The sequence below is a fragment of the Centroberyx gerrardi genome, chromosome 3 (genome assembly GCF_048128805.1).
Source record: "Centroberyx gerrardi isolate f3 chromosome 3, fCenGer3.hap1.cur.20231027, whole genome shotgun sequence".
NCBI classification, from domain to species: domain Eukaryota; kingdom Metazoa; phylum Chordata; class Actinopteri; order Beryciformes; family Berycidae; genus Centroberyx; species Centroberyx gerrardi.
Window position 1 is genome coordinate 33,806,037 of NC_135999.1, and position 6,000 is coordinate 33,812,036.

Genomic DNA, 6,000 nt, shown 5'->3' on the forward strand with positions numbered 1-6,000 from the left:
ATTTTCAGACATAAATTTATCAAGTTCACACCTGAAATAGTTACAGTAATCAGTATTTTTCAAGAGAGTGGTGTTGAAACGCCAGCGCGATGCTTTAGCAGGTGTATTTAGTAAGGTAAGTTTAACCAATATGACAGAATGGTCAGACAATGGGCACACAAGGCCATTTAATGTGTACGCAACCATCACAGAAATATAAAAAACATAAAATTGGTGTGCATTGGATCACAGTCTCAAGGGTCTCAGAAACTACACCTGAAAGAGGCTGGAGCCGGACAGAGGTGAAAATTAAAGTTTGCCATAGGACAAAATTGAAGACATTTTTGGAAAAGCCTTGACCTGGAGAGTAACATACGTCAATATGAAGAACATGGGTGCTTCCTGTACTGCAATATTGCCCTTTGAACTCTGACCCCGGGCCACTTTTCAAGGCTTATTATGCAGCAACACAAGGGGCTAGAGACATAGGGTCAACTTTTCTAGAAAGCTATTGAGCTGCACTTTCATGGGAGTGGGGTTACTGATGGCAGGCAGCATTGAGTTGGGTTGAAATTCAATATTTTCTGAAATTCTCCTGCTTCCCATTAAGATGGCTGAAATCTGACAAAAGATTTGTTATTTTCCACCCTCAAATACCCCAATAACAATGTCAATTCCATGTTTACAACATCAACTATGGGAGAAACAACAATAAAACTACAAAACCCACGGAGCAGGGCTTTTATTGTGAAGTGCTCATAGGAAGTGCCAAACAGTGCAAACTGTAGTTTTTCCGGGGGCAAGGTTACGGTTGTGAAAAGGCAAACTGCTCAATATTACAACGATGCAATACAATCTGAACCAAAGGGTTGATGTTATAAGAGGATATAATCAAAAAAATTTCAAAAATCTACTTTTGTTGGTGCTATTTTGCCACGATTCCATCAGCTCTGTTTCACGGGTAGAATGAGGTATGTTCAATGACGAAACAGATTATGCAACGTTTAGAAACGGAACTCCCGGCTACGTTCTTCTATTTAAATTATGCTTATTGTAAAGTAGAGGCAACAATATAGTTGTTATACAGTGCTATCTTTTATGGAGTTTATTGAGATGCCACTGAAATAACTTGTTATATAGGTTATGAGTCAAATGTATTTATTTATCTAGCAGGTGACGTCAAATAGTAAAAATGCAAGCGATTTTTTTTTTTTTTTTTCCATTTGGCCTCGAAATTGATCTACAACCATACTAACCAATTTTGAAAAAATAAATATTAGCACCAAAGAGCTCAAGCAAAGAAATGCAGCAAACCGGAATCCCTTATTTGGGCAGAAAATGTAGGCTAGACTATGTGTTCCATGGTCCAGGAGAGAAAGTTGTAGGCGTCCAATACTGCCGCGAGAGGTTTTACCATGGAGTCTATGGAACACCCGGTGCGTCCTATACAGACGCGAAAGGGTACCTTTAGCGAAGGGGATTTAGGGATTTGACAGAGTCAACATAGGACGAGTTGGGAATGAGAACGGGTTGGCATAACCCACAGCATAAGAAGAAAACAGTTCATAGGCATATCAGTAGTCCATGGGCCAGATGCATAAAACTCTGTGTAGATTCAACAATAGAAAATCTGTGTATGCAAGTGCACCTAATGCCCACTCCCACAACTCAACACACCCATTTAACCTGGTGTGGACATAAACGCCTATCGTCATTATGGGCCAGAAAATCAGACTTGTTCTCTCCTTAGTATTGCATTGGCAGCATCCTCTAACAGTGCCAAAGCAGCCACTGTATCGTTACGCACAGCCATTATGCACCGCTATATACTAATTTATGATTCGATATGTACGTTCTTATTTCCACATTATGGTACGATATGGTGACAATATGTAAACCTATTTATTTGTGCTATAATTTATTTATTTATTACAAATATATATATATAAAAAAAAGGACATTAAGGAAAATAATTCATTACAACATGTGCAAGGAAGACCAAAAACCCCGAGAGGGCTTATTGAAGGGTAATGAATTATATATGAATGTTCGCTAACAATGGATAACAATTGGTGTTCATTCTTGAATTTTTATGTTGGTTAAATAAATAGGTCTAAGGAAAGATTACTTAATTATGACATAAACTACATATATATTACTACAGTATGCTCTACCTCCCCAAGCTCTCCAGGGACATGACAGCTGACAGCAGCAGCCACCTCAGACTCCAGTCTAGAGCCACAGCTACACTGCTGTAGCCACCAGAGCAGAGACATCTCCATCTTCTGAACTGAACCCAAATCAGATAAGAGATGCGATTGCATTACTCTGCACTAAATTACTGAGTAACTAGAATGCGGAGCAACCAATATTTGTAGTAGAAACTAGCTAATAATTCACCATTACTGAACAGTAATGTTAATTGCACCGTGTTTTTAGTTTGTAGCTCAGATATTTTCTAGTGGATAAAAAAAAAACAACATCTTTTTCTATTAGTAACTAGAACATTCAGGGCTTGTCCTCTGCAACTTTTGGTTTGAAATCTGCTAGCAAACCCTTAAAATTATGACATCAATATTTGTTATACTATTTAGAAAGTATTCAACATTGATGTAATAATTTTGAATGAAACATGGAATCAAAAGCATATCCAAAATAATTTTCCAAGCAATTATATAGAACTTGTTATACCCTCTGTAAAACATGACCATATTAAGAATGGCAGAGATTCAGGCAGTATACTCCTGTGGCACAAAGAGGAATACAAGGATCACATCTCAAACATTTTGATTAAAATTGATTCAAGTATTTTGGAAAACAACAGAGATGTTTAACGATGTGCAATTTACATTTCACCCTCAAACTCCCCCTACTATCTAGAGGAGGATTTTGAGGAACTCAAAAAAGAAATGTCTTTTTTCCAAAGGTTAGGATCAATCTTACTATGTGGTGGTCTCATTGCCAGAACTGGTAGAGAACCAGACTTCTTTAACTTTTAAGGAAACAAACATACATATGTTTGGACATTCCCCTTGTACCACACAGGGGGTATAAATGGAAATATAAATGGACAGAGGAGAGCACTGCTGCCTATACCGCTGCACTAGACTGTGATCAAGTTCAAAATATGCTGGATACATTTCTAAACACCCAGTATCAGCCTGATGGGGAAAACATCACATCACTTGAACAATATATTTATCCAATTGGCAAAATAATCTAAATTGGAAATATCACAAACTAAAAAGTCCAGCATGAAACAAAAAGACAGATGGTTTGACAGAGAATGTGCTTTATCTAGACAAAACTTGAGAAAACTGTCAAAACAGAAAACACAGGAACCCAAATGACCAAGTGGGATGGCTTGAATACCTCAGGCCCCGAGGAGGGGGAGGAAGATGGCGCCGTAGAGTGTACACCGCTGTGAGCTCCGGTGGCGTTTTCGTATAATTAATCCTACTTTTTACATACCTAACGGTGAAAGTGCGGATTTTGGTAACGGGAGTGTTTTAACATGAGTTTGGACAGCTATTTCTTGAAATAGAAAGAAAGAAATACAAAGAATTCGGCGAAGAAAGTCCCAGCAGACGCGGATAGCCTAGGAGAGCCAGGTGTGTTACCTGCGGAAATCAGTGCAGAGGCTAGCTCCGGCGTGATTGAGCCAAGTATTGTCCGAGCTTTGGACAGCATAACCGACAATCTCACGAAAGTCATTGACATTAAAATAACTTTGGTTTTGGAAGCTATTAAGGAACAGACTACGCAGTTGCAAGCGATTGCTCTCAGAGTGGGAGAAGCGGAGGAACGGATTGCTACTGTGGAAGCTACGGCTACATCGTCGGAAACCAAGATAGCACTCCTGGAGAAACAAGTACGAGACATGGTGGACCACATCGATGACCTTGATAACCGTGGCCGTAGATGCAACATGCGTGTAATCGGCCTACCCGAAGTTTCAGAAGGATCGGACCCTGTGAGATTCTTTGAAAAGTGGATCCCCGACTACCTCCAAATGGACACGAAGGCAGGGCGGCTGAAGCTTGATCGGGCCCATCGTTCCTTGGCATCTAAACCCGGCCCAAATCAACGACCTAGACCGGTGATAGTGAAGTTCCATAACTTCACTGATAAACAGCGCGTGATGGAGGCAGCTCGGCGGGTTGAATCAGGCCGATCTAACCAGGAGAACCAGGGTCACAAAGGAACTAGGATCTCCTTTTTCAATGACTATTCGGCAGCTGTGGTTCAGAGGCGCAAGTCATTTGATGAGATTAAGGCACGGCTGAAAAAATTTAAAATAGATTATGCATTGCTGTATCCGGCAACGTTAAAGGTGTCGGTGGATGGAATACAGAGAAGATTTGATACTCCAAACGAAGCGGCCGTGTTTGTCAGCTCATTGGAAGACCGTGGAGGAGCGGTCTGAATGACTTTGGACTTGAGTTGATATGTGGGATGACTAGGTTGTGTGAGTAACGTTACCTCAGTTTACAGTTTTTCTTTTGTGACCATTTACTACCACAGGCCGTACGTTACTTCCTCTGTGCGCTGGAATATAAATGTGGAGAGACAGACTGAGTGGGTTTCTGTGACAATTAGTGTGCAAATACTAGCTTATGTCTGTTTTATTACAGTCTGTGTTAAACAACGTTAGGGTAATCGGTATTAGCCACCGTGAATGAGCTTATGGGGTGGGGAAATTCTATGTTAGGGTGCCAGGGAAGAGTAAAGCGCAGCCTCGTTTTTCTTTCACTGATGTTATGTTTAATTTCTGTTTGGGATGAGGCTTGTGTAAAGGACGGGCCAAGGCCTATAGCCTTGGTATTGAAGAGGTCTGGAGTCCCCTGCAAGCGAGGAAGTGGGGACTACCCCCTGAAAATTTCTATGGTTCTGTGTTTTTTATGTTTTTTTGTTGTTTGTTTTTATTTTGGCAGCTCAGTAATTGTAATTGTAATTGTCTCAGTGTTATGACATTTAGGATGTGCATTCATAGGAGGCTATGTAGCCTACCTGTATTGAGGGTGGAATCTGGTAAATATGGCTAGTAATAAAATACGTTTGTGCACTTGGAATATAAGAGGGGTCCATAGTCCTATTAAAAGAAAAAAATACTTTACTATACTCCTTTCTGAAAAAAGAACATATTGATATTGCACTTGTGCAAGAAACACACCTTGAAGAGAGAGAGCATTTGAAATTACAACAAGGTTTGAACAAGTGTTTTTTTCCTCATTTACTTCTAGAAGTAGAGGTGTGGCTATTCTGGTGAGGAAGAAGTTACCTTTTGTACTGTTGGATTGTATCAAAGATAAGAGTGGTAGGTATGTTATTGTGAAAGCTGCTTTGCAAGGCACAGTTATCTCAATAATGAATGTGTATTATCCCCCGGCCCATCCGTCAGAGTTCCTAACTAAGGCGTTCTTAGATCTTATGGAGACAAAGTCAGAAATTGCCATAGTGGGTGGGGATTTTAATTGTTTACTGAATCCATTAATTGATAGACTTCCCCACAAGACTACAGCTCTCTCTCCACAGGCCAAATCACTAAACGCTATATGTGAAGATTTGGGATTTGTGGATGTATGGAGGACAATGCATCCTCGAAGTAAGGAATATACTTTCTTCTCTGCACCTCACCAATGCCACATCAGAATTGATTATTTCTTTTTACCGGGATTGTGTCTACATTCAGTTATTTCATGTCAAATAGGCAGTATTTTCATTTCAGACCATGCAAGTATGATGTTGGAATTATCTCTTAAAGGGCTAAGCAATAGGACTAGATTTTGGAAGTTTAATGCAATTATTGTGAGAGACCAAACTTTTATATCCTATTTTAATACTGAGTTGAAATCCTTCCTAGCCATTAATTGTCAATCAACAGACAATTCTGCCCTTTTATGGGAAACTACTAAGGCGTATAGCAGAGGTGTGGCTATCTCGTTCCAATGCAGGAAGAAACGACAAAAGCAGGAAAAACAACATCTGCTAACAATTGAACTTAAAAACAAGGAAAAAACA